This window comes from Erpetoichthys calabaricus, chromosome 16 (genome assembly GCF_900747795.2).
Source record: "Erpetoichthys calabaricus chromosome 16, fErpCal1.3, whole genome shotgun sequence".
Classification (NCBI taxonomy): Eukaryota; Metazoa; Chordata; class Cladistia; order Polypteriformes; family Polypteridae; genus Erpetoichthys; species Erpetoichthys calabaricus.
This window is the reverse complement of record NC_041409.2, coordinates 77,245,343-77,263,892: the sequence shown is the minus strand read 5'-3', so window position 1 is coordinate 77,263,892 and position 18,550 is coordinate 77,245,343.

Sequence of the window (18,550 nt, the reverse complement as noted above, 5' to 3'; positions counted from 1 at the left end):
GGCAGGAGAGAGGGCACGCTCTCCTCCAGTTGCACGGATGGGTGGGTGGTTCTTATATGCCTGTGCAGGTTTGTTGTTGACCCTGCTCTAACGGATATTTTCATATTACAAATTCTGCACTTAGCTTTGCAGTCTCCACTATCACTGAAATGCAGCCAGATGCTGCTTCTTTTTCGGCTTTCACTCATTTCTTCACTCTTCTTTTTTTCTTCACGATGCGCTTACATTTAAATCTGGCTCCTCGTCTGTCGCAGCGACAGGTACACCGAGCGACAGTGTCACTCTGCGTACCTGGCCTGTACCAACACTCGCTGTCTTCGGCGCGTCTGCCCCCCTTCCTTCTTTCACATAATGGTACGATCCTAGTCCTATGTGTCGTTCGTTAATGTGCCGGCATTATCAGCCAATGTTCTGTGTGCCCATATAAGTAAAGTCCCGCCCCTGCCGAATGGATTTTCAGCAGAGCTGAGCAGGAGCCGCTGAAGCTTCGGCTCTGCTCGACGGGCATCGGCTCCTCTCGTTCGCTTCAAAGCATCGGCTCTTAGAGCCGGCTCGTTCGCGAACGACACATCACTAGAGCGAACACGAGCGGAGTCGAAAACTGTTTCTCTCCAGCGCACTTGCCTACGTCACGAACAATCTAGGCGCCCATGCAATAACGAATGAATAATGATAAGCCATAGGTCAGTTCAAACAATTTGCCTCAAAGGGGGACATGTGCTAAATAGTGTGATCCTGAGAATTCCAAATCACCATAAAAGGCCGCCCACCTCAAAAACAAAAGCCAGACCTGCACTGCTCCACATGTCTGTACCAAAAGAGCGGGTCTCACCTGCAGAGATAGCCTAACCCCAAAGTTTAGTTGCGGGCTCACAGCCCATACAGGCCCAAAATGGGGCAAAGGCTTTAAATTCTAATAAAGATTCACAAAAAGAGAAAACTATTAGAATTTAAGCCCATAAAAAGAAATTTCTTTTAATATTTAAAGATGTATTATTGCAAAACAAAGGCAGGTGCAATAATGGCACAAATAGGTTTCCCTTAAAAAATGAACTAAAGCATGAATGACAAAATCAGAATTAACATCTTTAACAATAGCAGTGGTAAAATCCATCCACCCATCCATCCAGATTCCATACTAGCTTTCTCCTGAATAGATAAGTGGAGAAGCTGGACCCTATCCCAGTAAGCAAAGGGCGCCAAGCTGGAACAACACGTGGACAGGGTGCCAGTCTATCGCAGGGTGAACACACACACAGACAGGCCAGTTTATTAATCACAATTCCCCTAAATTGCATTATTTTTGGACTGTGAGAGAAAACTGGAGCACCTGGAAGAAACCCACAGGGAGAACATGCAAATTACATGCAGGGAGGACCTGGGACGTGCATCCTGGTGAACCAGCAGCACAACCACTGCACCATCATGCTGCAGGAATCTAAAATCAGAAAAACAAATCACTCAAAACAGGAGTCCAAAACAAGGATGCAGTGCTGAAGCTGTTGATCCCTTTTCACCTTAGGCTTAAGTGTCTTTGGGGTCTGTGGGGACACTGCCTGATTAGGTGGCCCCACCTCCTGGGGTTCCACGTACAAGAGGCATGAGAGATAGCTAAAAACACTATATATATACTTAAGAAAATACTCTACCCAAAAATATTTTTTAAATATATTACTTATCCTATGTGCTTTATAGAGATGGCCGAGAAAAAAAGTTTTTCATCTCATGTTTTCATGGAAAACAGAAATAACAAAGCCTCTAACAGAACTAACGTCTATAGAGGCCAGCTTTGGACAACAGCAAATCAAATCAAAAATATCCATCAAAAAAATCTCATTTTACTTATATCACATAATCCACATATCAGGTCATCCAGTCGTATGCTCAAAATGTGCAAAACATGTGAGTTTTTTTGCTAAAATATTGTTAAATAAATCCTTCTGGAAGATTAGAACAGTGAACAAACAGGAAATTTGTTCAAATGGCACCATAATTTTGAATTGAAGACAGGACTCTTGACCAATAGATGAGGAGGGAGTGTTATGGCAAAGGTCACGGCAGCCCCGACTTTTCTCAGGAAGGCAGCAGAATCAAGCTTTATTGCGTGATGCATACACAGACCCAAATCAAGTGAAATGAGCGCCCAGCAATTGGCGGACCATACTTTGATTACAATTCTTATCATAAAACCCATTACTCATCCTCATCTGACTCCCAATCATCTTGTAGCCTTGGACGTGTCTCCAATTTAGTTTAACCATTATCTCCTAGCCTAATGAGAACAGTGCTTTGTCCTGCTCATCACACCCACTTGGCAGGTCTTCACCATTACCTAATGCCCATTACCTTACCCTATGTACATCACCTAGCTGAAACTTTGCAACATTACTCCTTATCCTGTGCAGGTGTCTGGGACCTGTTTATCGATCAATTTCCACCAGCAGTTGGAATCAGCTGGACCCACACATAACATACTGGGGCGCTCAAATGAATAGTTTCTTGCTGCACCAACACCCATCAAGGCTAGAGGTCTAGGCAGCTGCATCTCTAAGACAATGGCGCTGTTTCTTATAAAACACAATTTTTTTCGTCTGTCTTCACCTCATGTTAGTGTCCAGGCAGGCAAACAGGGAGGCAGAGGCCTAGCCACTGCAAGAGAAAGCAAATGGCCTATCTGGCGTTCGCTCATGGTTAAATTCTCAGTAGCTGCATTTATTAAAACAAGGATCTGCTTAGCCCTCTCAAAGTACACAGTGTCCTTGACTGAAGTTTTTAAGCTTAGCAGCAAGATACTGGTGGTTTGCAGCTGCAAAGAGAAAAATAATAAAGTAGGCAGGTGCAGGCTTTTTATGATTTAACCCTTACTATACTAGTGTTCACTAAGACACTTTGAATATGTGCAAATCGTCAACTTTAAGAATATACTTTTCTATAGGAGTGGGGTAGGTCTTCAATTCAAAAGCATGATTCAATTCTAAACAAACCAGTTCTGTGCAACGAAGTACAGGAATACTTAACATTCAAAAAGGAAAGCAGTCTGATGAGTTGCACCATGGTTGCATTTTCCTCATTGTTCCACTAACTGGTACTCACAGGGTTTCTTACTGATACTTGTAGAACAATACATAGAACTATTCCAAGGTTTTCATAAAAGCAAAATCAAAGATGGTCTGACCTCTATCTTTCCTTAGCCAAGAGAGTCAATATTATTAGGTTGAATGGCCTTCCAAAAGCCCTGCATTTCTCTCGTATCTCTCTCTCTATATTTATATATATATAGGAAAACAGGCATCCCGGCCAAAAAAGAGGCCAGCCTAACGATGCAGACAGGTTGGCCGGCAGAACAAATAAATAATTCTGTACCCAGCCAGTGTAAATTAAAAGAAGGACCAGTAATAGCCTGGAGCAGTTCAATCCCACCTGCCATAGGTTGCAATGGTCCTCACATAAGAATTCAGTCGGGACATCCGCAGGGATGCTTGGGAGATGAAGTCTGCAAATGCAGCCCAGCGGGAGTCCCTACGGGCCGACAGCAGGCACTGTCAGGGGAGGACCTCTCTATTTTCCTTATGGCCCGGAAGTGCTTCCCGGAAGATACAGCATGACGCCCGAAGCATTCCTAGGTCTGTCTTAAAAAGGAGCCTGCTGCCACACATGGACAAGTCAGAGTAGGGAGGCAGCGGGCAACACTCAGCAGAGGTGCAGAACTAGGAAGAATTGTTGGTTTATTGTTTATTTATTGTATAATTGTGGGACATTGCTGGAAAGAGGTCTGTGAAAAGGTGTTTTATGCAATAAATATCCTTTATTTTATTTATACAACATGTTGTGTTACTGTGTCTGCAGTTTGGGGTTCTCTGGTGACCTCTTTTGGTTAATATATATTAACTTGCAGGGAAAACCTGCCAGGATTGGCACCCTAGCCAATGTAAAAAACTTCACTTTGCGCCGAAATGACAGGCAGAACTCCATTCTGCTCTCTCTCCCTGATTTGACTTTGTGTAAAGCAAGTGGTTACTCACGGAGTCCCAAATAAGGCACATTACTTGTGTTGTGAGGGAGCATCAGTTATGGCACTATGACCAAGTGGCACGATTCTCTTAGGGTGATCCAGGGCACAGGGTCATTTTTGCTGAGGACCCAAGTGGTTGGACTAGGCTAAGGGGACACCCACATAACACCTGGCTGGAACAGGAAGATGGTCATTTCTGGGGGGTGAAACTGGACCACGTGTGCCTGAGGAGTTGCCAACCAGGATTCCGAACAATTCTGGGTGTAAACAAAAGGTATTTATTTCTCTACCACACCTTTTCAATAATCACCTTTGCAAAGATCAATAACCAATGCACAATTCTGTCCATTTCTTCCTCTTTCCTTCTTCCAAGAATGTCGTTTACTGGACCCCAACTCTGACTCCCTGATGTAAGGCGGTGAGCTCATTTTCAACCAAGACCTGGGACTGCTTCCGGTGTCACCACATTGCATGTCGGGAGAACATTCAGGTCATGTGGAAACCAGTATTGTCCTCTCCTGACAGCATCCTGTTGCGGCACCCAAGGACCCCAACAGGGCTGCACATCCCCACTCCAATTCCCACTCAACCTTGTGGGTGTCCTGATTGCCACCTTCCATGTGGGGGTATGAACTGTTCCTGGAATCCATGTTCTCCCAGTCTATTCATTACAGACTGATAACAGCTGGGACAAAGATTATATGATATTCTGGTCAGGTTGTGTCTCCAGTCCAGCAGTCCTTCCATCACGGTGTCTGGCCCTGGCAAGAACTCTAAAACAATGGAAAGTGGCAGAAGTCCACAAAGACAGACCTGCTCATTTTTCCATGGAGGGGAAATCTTTCTCAAAATCCTCTTTGTATGCCTTACTCTGTGCTCCAGTCAGCACTAATTATCGTCAATTTACCAACAATCCAGTGGTTCATGATTTATTAAAAATTTCAAACCACTGTAGGGCACATTTTAATATGATAAACACTAATTTTATCCTTTATGCAGTTTTTAGTCTATGGAAGTTAATGTTGATAAATTCAGCTTTTGAACTATTATGCACCAAATTAGAAAGTTAATCAAAAACAAAATTAAAATAAAAAAGTAGACCATTTATGAATTGCTGGTCCTTATCCTCACCAGACTCAAATGAATCAGAAGTTGCCATTTGGGGTGATTAAAAAATTCTGCAGTGCTTTCCCAACACAAATGGCACAGTATGAACCATTTACACTGGATACACATTAGACGGCCGTAATACACTGAAGTCAATGGCAACAGAGCATTTACCTATGAAACATTCTTTGAACAGTCTTTATAGAGCACAAAGTACATGGTAACTTTCTGTGATGTACTGCACTTCAAATGATCTTGATGTGGTTAATATAGATTGAAACAAAAACATATATATATACAGTATATATATATATATATATATATATATATATATATATATATATATATATATATTGTGAGAAGTAATAACTCCACAAAATCTTTAACAAGAGTTGGGGAATTGCCCTGTATAATATCGTTGCTTTTTTTGAGGTCAAGATGATAAATTTTTATCAGACATTTGACAACACAGTATGGATAATGGCAGGCTTTTATACAGATTACAAAATGGCTGTCAGAAATGAGTAAACGGAAGTGACGTCATCATCTGGAGGCAGATGTGACGTCATCGGAAAGGGACTGGAAGTGGCGCCATCATCTGGAGGCGGAAGTAACGTCATCGGGAAGGGGTCGGAAGTGACGTCATCATCTGGAGGTGGAAGTGGTGTCATCGGAAAGGGACCGAAAGTGACGTCATCAGCTGGAGCCGGAAGTGACATCATCTGGAGTGGACTGAAGGTGGTATCATCTCGAGGAGCCGGAAGTGTTGTTATTGATGAGGAAGTGGATAGTGAACTGTCGTCTGAATTATTGTCTGTGGATGTTATTATTGATTCATTTGTCTTCTTTAGTTCTGAAGGGTCAGAAAGAGAGGCATTACTACCATATAACAACCCCCCGTCTGTTACATTTTCGCTCACCTTCGGACTTGTTGACTGTCTCCAAAGCGTGTGTGTGTGACAATATACGAGGGGGGACCCAAAAATAACCGGAAATATTTTTAAAACGTGTTTAATTTAATTTTCTGTACAAACTACAATTAGTCTCCTTCAAAGTATTCTCCATTGGCGGAAATACACTTATCTAACCGTTTGTTTCATTGTTCGAAACATTTTTTAAATTTGTCTGAAGTAATGCCCATTAATGCTCTGGTCGTTTCTTGTTTTACCTCTTCGATGTCAGCAAAACGCCTTCCTTTCAAGTCTTTTTTCATCTGAGGGAACAAAAAGAAATCACACGGAGCTAAATCCGGTGAGTAGGGTGGGTGGTTCAGGGTTGTCATACCATTTCAATAACAATAGTTTCTGCAACACTTTTTTCAAGAAGAAAACAAAATTTCACTGCCGCGCGTTGCTCACGATAATTGGCCATCGTAAAAAAACGACGCATGCACAAAACTACTTTTACAAAAAATTCACTGAACACAAGCACAACCTTCCAGACTGATGGCACTTGGCAGACTGACTTGTGAGGAATGTAACTAGATTGCCCTAGCGGCCCAACCACGTACTACACGTACCAACCTAACAACAACAAAATTCCGGTTATTTTTGGGTCCCCCCTTATATATAATCCTACAAAAACAAAGGGGTGCCATGTACTATAGACTAAGCACCCTAATCAGATTTTGGGAATGACAGTTTCAGTTAACAGCACAAGGACAGAAAAATGTGAGTGACAGCATAACAGACTTTTCCTGGCATTGAACCTACTTTTCTGAAGAAGCCTTATGAAGAGAATTTAACTCCATTGTTGGTACTGATCATCTTTTTAGATTGAAAGCACATTAAGCCCTCACGGCACAACTGAAAAGGCTTAACCTTAAATCCTTCAGGCGCTCACCCTGTTTAACTCACTAAAATGAGAGGACTGAGGTGGATTGGGTTTATAGTTACTAACAAGGGAGAAGTAAGAGAGCATTTCGATTAGAGCAAGCTTAAAGTAATTACATCCTCTTTTAAGCAATGAAATTCAGACAACTGATGGAATCTGATACTAAAAACAACATGTAGGGATGGTGCTGCAACATAATGATAACACTGTAAACTATTCATATACTCAGAAGTGCTTGAAACAAACTTTCAATAGCCAAATAAAAGTATAAACATCTATAGTTAACATTAATTACCAGTCATTGAGGTTGGGAACAAAGAAGCAAAGAAGCTAAGCTCTAATTCACAAGGCTATTGCTACAAACCCCATCACTGACATTTTGGATGCCTCTGAGATCCAACCAGTGGTCCAGATTAAGAAATACAAAAACTTGTGTTATTTTCTGATGAGAATGGAAAGTAACACTGAACAGAACTACTGGGTAAATGAACAAATAAAGGTAAAAGTGAAACTAGTATTACTATGGTAAACAAGGTTGACAATTCTTCATACAATGCCATTACCTGAAGAGTTTTCGTTTTCAAGTCTAAACCTGGTAGTGGAAACTGTTATCTTTTTGAAGACAAATTATAAATGTCATTGATATCTCTGTTGATTTATTACTCTCCCCACAATATAGCTTTTCATCTTATATTTATTGAGAGTACAGTACTATAAGAACAGATAAAACATTTTTGCTACCCGTAAGCAAACCATTACAGGTTACCAACTTGGAAAAGACACGTACAGGGCACATAGTCTGGGAAAGGCGTAACAAGGACCAACACAGACATAATGAAAATGAAAATATTCTGAGGAATTCTTTTTGCATATTTTTCTTTTATCTATAGCACACTAAGAAAATTGCCTAAAAATTGGTTAGAATAACCCAATAGAAGCTGAAGCAGACTGATGTCGTTATTTTAAATATACTTGTTAAACATATTAGCCAGTAGCAAATTAACATTTTAGGGAACTTTTTGGTTTATCACCAGTTGTTTGATGGTTTATAAGAGCCAGTTTCACTGTCTTTGTAGAGCTCCTGCCTAGTCCTCTGTATAACACATGAACTGGTCTTGTGCAGGGAACATTAATGTATTTACATACTGTATTCTCACAGGGAGCCATTCTACTGCTCACAACTTTGAGTGTTTTTATACATGATATTTATATATTTGTTTTTATACTTAATATAGTTGCACAGTTAATGGCATTTACAGTTGTTTAATACCAGAGCAATGTTTAGACTCTGTATTCTGCACCATGTATTGTATTGTCATGACATATTTAACATTTATGTAAGATTTTTAGCAACAAGTAATTTTTATTAAGCTCTAGAGCATACTGACTGTAAATTGAGAATGATTTGAATTATGGGAAATCAATTCTTTGACCATACAGACCTGTGGAAGGAAAACCAGAGCAACCAGAGAAATACTCCTGCAGCCACAAGGAGAACATGCACACAGACAATGACTGGGGTATTTTTTCACCTCCCAGCATTTTGAGGCAAACATGATAATCACTGAGCCACCAAATGGTAAATGGTTCCATTTTACTTATGTTCTGATTCATTCTTTGTCTGATATTTTCAATCTGCTTGTCCTGGTGTGGATCGCTTTGGTAAATGGCTGGACAGAGCAGACTAGATCCCCCTAACAACTTCAACAATCTTCAATCCATTCTGAGAAATTCTGGTTGGGTCTGCAAGAAAGTCTCCTCACAATGGGCCATGTTTTGTACAGTACGTTTGGTACACAAAGAGTGAACACCATAGCTTTTAAAGAAGGAGAAAAAATATATAATTTTGCAACTGGTAACCAAAAGCTAATTATTTCCATCACCATTCTCAGTTAACAGTTACACGTGAGGATGAAGATGCAGACTGACTGAAAAGTGAAGACCACAGTAAAACCGCCTCTGTAACAATCTGAAGGAGTGTCTGTCAATATCAGCTACTCAGTACCCTCATTTGTGAACAGAAGCCTGAGATACTTTAAGTTTTCAATTTGAGCCATCTGTTTGCATTTTGCATTTGCAGAAAGCAAGCCTCTCTTTTCAAAGAGAAAACCCTGATTTTTTTATTTTTCAGGTTCTGATTTGCATCCCCACTAATTTACAATTGGAGATGAACCACTTCAGGACACGAGTCAGATACGGCCAAAATGACAATTATCCATTATGAGATGCAAACCAAACTCCAAGGCTTACCAGTGTGTTGATGTCCTGAGAATACAATTCACAAGCAGATGGAAAGAGAATAGAATTTTAAAGGAGGCTGATGGTCCGTAACTTTTTTCCTACCTACAACTAACAGCCCACATACAAGCCTAAAAATGGGTAGCAGAAAAATAAAACATGCATACATTTGACAAAAAATTGAACTACTGATTTTTAATGCTGATTTCACCTGTTGGACCATTCAGCTAGTAAGGCACAGAATGGAAGCACATTATCATCAGCAGTAGAATAAATATCTTTATTCCGAGAAAAAACACAAACTTTCACTAGTAGCTTGTTTTGGAAGAAAACGTTGAAGGCTGGGTGGTGATGCCAATTAAACTGGATGGTAGCCATTTGATAATCTTACCGAAAGACAAACAGCACAAAGATGTGGTTGTTGGTCTATTTTTTATCATGCCTTGCTCAGTGTGCCTTTTTACACTACTAAGTTTCTTTTAACTGGAAGCATTCTGGCTAAAAATAAAACGCCCATATAACATAATCTTTTACCTGACCTTCAGTTTTATCTGTATTTTTGCAGACTGTCTCTGTTTTCTTGTTTAAAACAGAAGAAAAAGGATGTTGTCTAACTTATGCAACTTCTCTTTCTGGGTTTTGCAATCATTCTTATGTTGCATTTAGCTCCAACAGAAATGTGTTTGAACAGTAAAAGCTAAATAGCGTACTGTTATATGCATATTAAAACTAACATAAATTATTGCATAAAAGGTGTAAATATAGCAAACAATAGAGCATACAGTATATTTCTAAAAAATTATTTAATTACAACTCACATCAATGTATTAATTACTGATTATTATTATTGATACACCTTAACCTGCCTCACTGTGACTGCTCTTTTTATCTTTAGCATGACGGGATTGCATTGGGGAGGGGGTTGTTGTTTGTTATAATATTTATATATTTATTTTGCTTGCTTAAATAAAGCAGCAACTATCTATCGAACAATTAATGTGTCTGTCATCTTCTTGTATATAAATAAGAATGAAAGAGTATCCCCCAGATCTAGGGAAGGGGTGGCTCTACAATGTAAATCTACATGTTGAGGATTTGTAGTCATATTTAGAAAACTGTATCAGTGAACAGCCCTATTTTACATGATAAACTTATTCTAATGAAGAGATAATTTGAGGTAAAGAAGAAGAAGCCTTGACATCACCTTCGAGATAAGGTTGTCATACTCACTAATCACAGTGCCAGATGGTGTCAACGTCTTGCATGTTGATTTCCTCATGCAGGTAAGAACTTCACTGTACTCTGGTACATGTCACAATATTGACCCTGTAAACCTATGATTATGTATACAGTACATGCAACACAACTTTACACAGATTTTAATTCATGGCAAGAATGTTCACATAGTTATTGTTCCACAAAAAAGGGACTAAAAAGGGATGCAACTGTGGCCTCAAAGTTCCTTAGTTCTATAGGATGTCTGACAGTATTATAGTAACTATACATTCAGAAATCCCTAAAGACTGCAGTAAACACAAATTGTCATCTTCTAGAACTCACAGATAGATACAGTGCTTCCGGAAAGTATTCACAGCGCATCACTTTTTCCACATTTTGTTATGTTACAGCCTTATTCCAGAATGGATTAAATTCATTTTCTTCCTCAGAATTCTACACACAACACCCCATAATGACAACGTGAAAAAAGTTTACTTGAGATTTTTGCAAATTTATTAAAAATAAAAAAATTGAGAAAGCACATGTACATAAGTATTCACAGCCTTTGCTCAGTACTTTGTTGATGCACCTTTGGCAGCAATTACAGCAGCTACTTTTACTGACATCTATCACCTGTGCACCCTGTGTTGAAATGGCAACATCATGGTGCAGCACGTCTAGGCTTGTCTGTCTTGTTATAATGTTATTCCATTGTTTGGACAGCTGGAGGAAGGTTCTTTTATCACCAAAAGGCTAATATAGTCATATTATGTCACACCAACAAACAGCAGACAACTGAGGACACCACAAATGAAAATTAAAACAAAACAGAAAAATGTGAATTTGATTCTGAAAAAAGTAGTAATTAGTTTCTTTTGTTCTTTCTAGCTTCAGTAGCAACCAGCAGCCAAACTAAAACATTCCTATTTTGCTTATGTTGATGATTTTTGCATCAGTCTCAATAACTATTAAATGTAGCTGCAGGGGTTTTGGCAAATTGGAAGCAAATGGAATAAATCTTGTTTAATATTAGCAGTTCTGAATGGGGGCTGCAGCTTTATAGACAGAAAATTAGTGATCATCCTCAAAGATATTTAAAAGGGTCATTACATTTGAAATGTGGCCTGGTTGCTGCCTGGGTGGAGTTGGCAAGTTCTCCTCAAGCATGGGTGTTGTGATTTACTTTCAAATCCTTTTTTATATACTTTTTGTTAATTTTTGAATCGTTTATTTATGTTAATGTTTCTTTTGTTTACTATCTGCATTGTGTACTACACCTTGATTATGTTCCATGTGTTTTGTGGATGATCCCCCAAAAGATGGGGCCATCTGGAAGGTCTTCCACAGTAGTGGGAAGTTTTGGTGAGTTCTTCTGTTTTGTTGTGCTCTTGTGAAATTCTGGATTTTTGACCCAATCTTGCTCTGTGTTTTTGACTGTTCTGTGGATTTGTGATTTGGAACTTTATTTGCTTGGGTTGCCTTGTGTTTATGGTTGCCATGGTGCTCTTTGCAGATTCACAGTATTACAGAGCATCATTTGTGGAAATAAAACCTTTTTGTTTTTATAAAGTTTCTGTGTTTGCCTGTTTATCTAGCCTAGGTTTGGCGGTATATCCCCTTCTAGTGGGCATTTTGGAAGTGCTTTTGGAACTTTGAGCTTTGGAGCTCCCAGCCATAACTGAATAAAGGTAAAAAATAATGCATTTCTTTAGAATGCATGCACCAACGTTATAATATGAAGTGAGCAAGAAATCCAGAATGATGAAATCACAGGCATATGGAAAAAGTTACCAAAAGAGAACAACAAAAGCAACATCCTACACAATAACATAAAATTAAAACAAATAATTCAATACTGGAGACAAATGCCAAAGGCTTTCCCAGATACTGAAAGTCACAGTGATATACTGTATTTATATATAGCGTTATAAGTGTACCAGTTCTGTATTTAGTAATTAGTATAAACTATACCTATGGTTTAACTGAGAATTGCTTACAGCGTTCTGCACCTGCAATCAGTGAAGAGTGCTATACAAACATAAGATGTATTATTCTATTGTATATTTAGGACAAATGCTACTGGATGTGCTGTTCTTTTACTTGCCTACTCCTTGCATCATGATTGCTGCAGAATAGGTACTACCTAGAAGTATGGTACAAGGGATCAAGGTTATTATAATTAAAGAAACCTAAAATTAGAACTGAAACTAATAATAAAAAATATTGTAAACTGAAATAAAGTAATTAACAAAACCAAAATGAAAAACTAAAACTAAACAAAATTATTAAAGCAGCTGAAAAGACTAACTGAAATAAAATAATAACTAAAATTATTTTTACTTTTCGTGACAACCGGACTTACGCAAAGGCTAACCTGAGCTGCCATTAGTCTTTACCCCTTGTAACTTTTAATTGTAAAACAGAAAGTCATCCACCACGAGATGCCCGCACCTATTCATGCAGTGAACGGCGGCTGGAGATGGAGGATGGATGTTGACACAGCATTTGCAGTGACAGAGAAAGCTGAATACTGGCGCGTAAAGCAAGTGACGAAGAAAGCGATTTACTGTGTGATAATAATGACAGTTCTTCAGGTGCTGATAGGGACAGCATGACAGATTCTGGTTCAAGTGTTAGTGAAGAATATACCAAGGTGATGATTTTGCTTTGAATGTTCTCAGCAACTTTCAAAGTAGCTGTTCACTGGATCTCCAGGGCTCAAGAGAGACGTATTAGATACAAATAATCCCTTACAGAATTTCGGTCCATTCATAAATGATGGCATGCTAGCTGTAATTCTGACTGAGCCCATGATATATAATGTACACATACAGCAGCATACACTACATCATATTCCAGGCTGCATGAGTCTGATGTTTGTTATGATGAGCTGCCGCATTTGTTTGTGCTTCTTGTATATCAAGATGTAATTCAAATGCCTGAAGCTAGAATGTGCTAGTCAACAATACCTTTACCGTATGGACAGAAAAATCATGAGTAACGTTTCATTTTATTTCTCAAGTGTCTGATTTTTCTTGACAATAATGCCACTTCGCATAGAAGAAATCCTTTTTGAAAATAGAACGGCACTGATCAAGAGACTGTCAACATGCAATATCAGTATATTGTTGCTGACCCAATCACTTTTGCTTTAAAAAGGTTGTTTTAAAAACAAAGCCATACAAACCTTGTGAAATTCCTGAGTTGGCAGTGTCTCTACTGAACTGTAGGTAGTAGGTAGGCAGGTAGGTAGATGAAGAGAGTCTACCAACTGGTGAAAAACTAAACATATTAACATGTTTTTGTATTTATTCTGTATTAATTAATTTATCTTTTTTGATTTTTACATTTACAGCTCAAAATACTTGATAATGTGAAAATAATCCTGTGGCAGAATTATGCTTTAAAATATTTGTCTCCCTCTTTTCAATCTTTCTCTTTTTCTCAAAACAGATAGTTGAAATATCTCTTTTTGTTCTTAACATCAGCCATGTCATACATATTCCATATATATATTATTGTTGCAATAGGCTGCCAGCCTGTCCAGGGATTTTTCCAGCCTTGCATCCAAAGCCAGGTTTCCTGACATCCTGCTCTGGATAAGCAAGTTTAGAAAATATATATTTTGCTCCTAATCTCAGATGCTGTTTCTGTCATTTTGTGGCTGTCTATACTCCTATTACCTGCACTTACTCTGCTCATTAAGGGTTTACTGCTGTTATACATGGGTTATTCAAGTCTCACTACCCCTAACCTTGACACTACATGCTTGTTTTTCTTCATTTCCCTCACTACAGCTAGGTGGGGTCTGCATTCTGATTCAAGCCTAAGAGCCCTGTTCTTCCTAAGCCCCCATGATTTTCATGATCACACCTGTAAAAACACACTAGAATCTGTTTTCTGATTTTTTTATATATTTTTCAGGCCGGCCAACTTCTGTCTTTAAACTGTATGTGCCTGAGATTGAATCAGAGATCAATATGGCTGGTAGAAAATAACAAAGATTTTTGAATGCAATATTGAAGACATTAATTGTAAGCATATTGTCCTAGTGCAGGATATGTTGTGTGCTGTAAACATTTAGAGTAAAAAAAAAACACTCTCAAACCTTAAAATTCACCTACATTTCATCATAAATTGGCCCATTCTGGGCAAGAAAAGGAAAAGATGAAATGTGCCAACAGTCAGCACACATTTGTTCAGCACAAATGACATAGAAAATATTTTTAAAATGATAAAATTGTATAAAATTGCTCATATTCAGTATCTGGTTTTGATTATGCTTGTTTTAACAGAAAAAACCAAAACCAGATAGCAAACCATGTAGTGTAGTAAGCTTCCACTAACGTTAAACTCATATCCAAACCCATTAAGGACGGGTGTCAGCCCACACAACACTAAACTAAATAATAGCTCTTTAGCCATAACATAATTACTAAAACTAAAACTAATATATATACAAATAAAATAAAAATGTTTTTGTGAAATAAAAACTAAATTAGAACTAAAAATACACAATGAAGGAAAACTAAAACTAAATTGAATTTTAAAGTAAGATCAGAAATAATACAGAAATTTAAAAAAATATAAAAAGGCAAAATTATAATAATCTTGCAAGGGACAGTGTTCAAGACAGGCAGCCCTCGACAGTAGAGATGTGGCAGAGTCCAGAAAAATGCCGAGCACTAGCTGTAAGTTGTTGAGGAGAAGGTACTTTATATACTGTAAGTGGAAGCTTATAATATTTAAAGTCTGTCAGAAATTTTCTTCTTTTATTTTATTCTTTTATTAGATAAAAATATGAATTCAACAAATTTTACTAAATCAATAACATCCTCAGTGTCCCATTATGGTGGCTGCTACATGAACAGTGTTAAAGACATTCATATCTTCAAATGTTTGATGATAATTATATATCAAATTCTGCCATTTCTACCTAAGAATCAGGAACTGTAAATACAGAATAATCTTCATCCATCTCACAACTAAAATACGACAAATACACTTTTGCACTTTAGCAAAACTGGAAGACACTGTATCCTAGTAATGGATCGGTTGTTGAAAGGCTAATTGCAGTCTCTTCATTCGAAGAACTGTTGAAAAGACTTTTTTTTTCTTTCTGCCGACACCCATCCTTAAACAAATAAATAATACAGATCTGTATTTCTGGTGATAAATCAACATTTATTGCTACTATACAACATTTATTGCTACTATATCTACCAGTAGTATGAGAAGCAAGAAGGCAATTAACCACTCTACTATGGCAACTGATCATAAACATAGTCTGAACTAATCTGAAACTTGAATATAAAATATCAATAAAATGAAAATAAAAACTCTTGTAACTTTTGCTAACCTGAAACTGTAACTAAAATTAGCTAGCATGATAAAATACAAATAAAGTATACATAAAAAGTAAAACTGAAAATAGCCTTGTGTTGGTCACTGTGAAGTTAGTAACATCAGTATTTCCCAGACATTCAACCTTAACAAAGCTAATACAATTTGTAATGCAAACACATTTTCACAAACAAATTTGCAAATGTATTATTATTCACCCAATCATTTTTATGGAAACACGTTTTATATTTATATATTAAAAAGAGACAGACAAGACAAGGACAACCCTAATTTAGATACACGCTCTTACACACAAAATTAGTCACCTTGAGCTAATTTTGATGCACCAATGAAGTGCTTGTAGAAAACCCACACTGCGGTGACCAGGTAGAGAAAGTAGTATTGAACAAATCTTAGCCACATCCCTCCCCCGTTGTTTTGTTTGATTTGATTTACTTTTAGTAAATAAGGCAAACATTTCAGAATGTTCAAATATTTTGAAATCACCCTTATGAATATACTATAGCTTTCTTAAGCCAGGGTAATTCATTACAGGATAGCAAGAGGTCAGGGATTTCCTAGGCAAGTCCCACTTCAGATGGGGCACCAGCCCATAGCAGAACCCACTCACACTGGGCACTTTTAAAATGGCAATTACCTTACCATTCATGTGTCTGGAAGTAAAACTGCAGAGAAAACCCCACATATAGTAAATTAAGAGACTGGGTGTAGGACTCGAACCTAAAACAATACATCTGAAAGTAATAAATACCTGAGGTATTTTATTAATTGAGTCCACATTGAACTCCCAGGCTGGGGGCTTTGGACCTAATTTGATAATTTCTCCATGTGAAAATTGCATGTTCTCCTTATGTGTGCGTGTACATTTTTAAAGCATTCCAGTTTCCTCCCACATCTGAAGGATGTGCCTGCTAGGGTAAGTGGCGATTCCAAAATGACCCAGTGTGAGTTTGTGTTCCATTTGAGTTGTATGCACAGTGATGGACTGATTTCCCATTGAGGGACAATCCTTGTTTTATGTCTCTCCTATTGCAATTGGCTTAGCTTTCCAGTAACTGTGTAATAGAGAAAGCAGGTTTTGGATGAGAGTTTGATTGAATTTATATTGTACAATGCTTTATGAAAAGGAAAGGCTTGGGTTACTGCTGGAAGAAGTGTTTATGAAGCCATGAAGCCATCAGGGTGTCAGGGGGCACTTACCCTGTGGTCTGTGTGAGGATTCCAATACCCTAAGGCAGTAATGGGAACACCGTACTGTAAAAGTTGGAGCCATGCTTTGGATGAGATGTAAATCCAAGGTCCTGGTTCTCTGTGGTTATCCTTTAAAAAATAATAAAATGTTTCCCAATGTCCTGGCTAAATTGCCCACCACAGCCTGATCATTCTCATCCCCTGTCCCTTATTAGCTATCTATCTTACCTCTTTACTACCTAATAGCTGAAGCGTGATGAGCACACTAGCACAAGAATGGCTGCCATCATGTCATCAAAGTGGATGCTGCACATTGGTGGGGATTAAAGTGGCTCCCCATTCTCTATATTAAGCACTTTGAGTAGGTTAGAAAAATGCTGTATATATGTAATTAATTATATTATTATTATACTTTTCAAAGGAGAAATTAATCTGTCACAATTGGACAGACTGGACTGGTTTAAACTAGCCAGTTTAACGTGGCACACAATTTTTTTTCTGTAATAGATCATAACTATTATCATGTTTTTCATAGGTCATTATAATTTATTTTTTATAAAGTTTAATGTGGCACACAATTTTTTTTCTGTAATAGATCTTAACTATTATCATGTTTTTCATAGGTCATTATAATTTATTTTTTTATAAAAATAGTTTTTTTTTTGCATATATTCAAACATCTGAATATGAGGTACATAGTTAAGGCCATAAGTATTTGGATGGTGACACAATTTTTATAATTTTGGCTCTATATGCCACCACAATGGATTGGAAATGAAAAAGTTATTATGTGATTGAAATGTAAGCTTTCAGCATTAATTCAAAGGGTTTAACAAAAATATTGTATGAGCTATTCAGAAATGACAGCGATTTGTATACATAGTCCTCCCACTGTCATTGGCTCAAAAGTATTTGAACAAACTAACATAATCATGAATATAACAACCATTTTCAATACTTGGTTGAAAATCCTTTGCAGTCATTGACTGCCTGGGGTCTGAACACATGACCATCTCCAAGTGCTGGGTTTCCACCCTAGTGATATTTTGTCAGCCCTTTACCGCAGCTGTCTTCAGGTGCTGCTTGTTTGTTGGACTTTCAGCCATAAGTTTTGCCTTCAGCAAGTGAAATCTATGTCCATTGTCTCATCTAAATTTCCTCCTCCTCCTTATGTCTAATAGTTACAATCCCCCAAACCCACCGGTGTTTGGAGTAAACACAAAGGCCGTTTTTTTGAAGGAATTCTATTCATCAGGATTTTTCTTTAACTCAAGGCTGCTTGAATTAACTCTGGAAAATTTCACCCATCCGTCTACTGCCAGTTCTATTTAAATTAATGTAATGTCCCTGAGGGCTGTAGCCACACCCAGCAGTGTAACTAATAAACATATTATTAAGAAGCCCTGGGAGTGAGCTAAACATAATGTTCTGCATTACCGTTTCCTCCTTTTTTGTTTTTAAATTGTATTTGTACAGTTACTACAACTACCTCAAGGCACCAGATACCTAGACCTCATTTTGCCTGTGTGGAGTTTGCATTGTTTCCTCTGTTCATGTGGGCTTCTCTCCACTTAAGTGCCAGGCTAA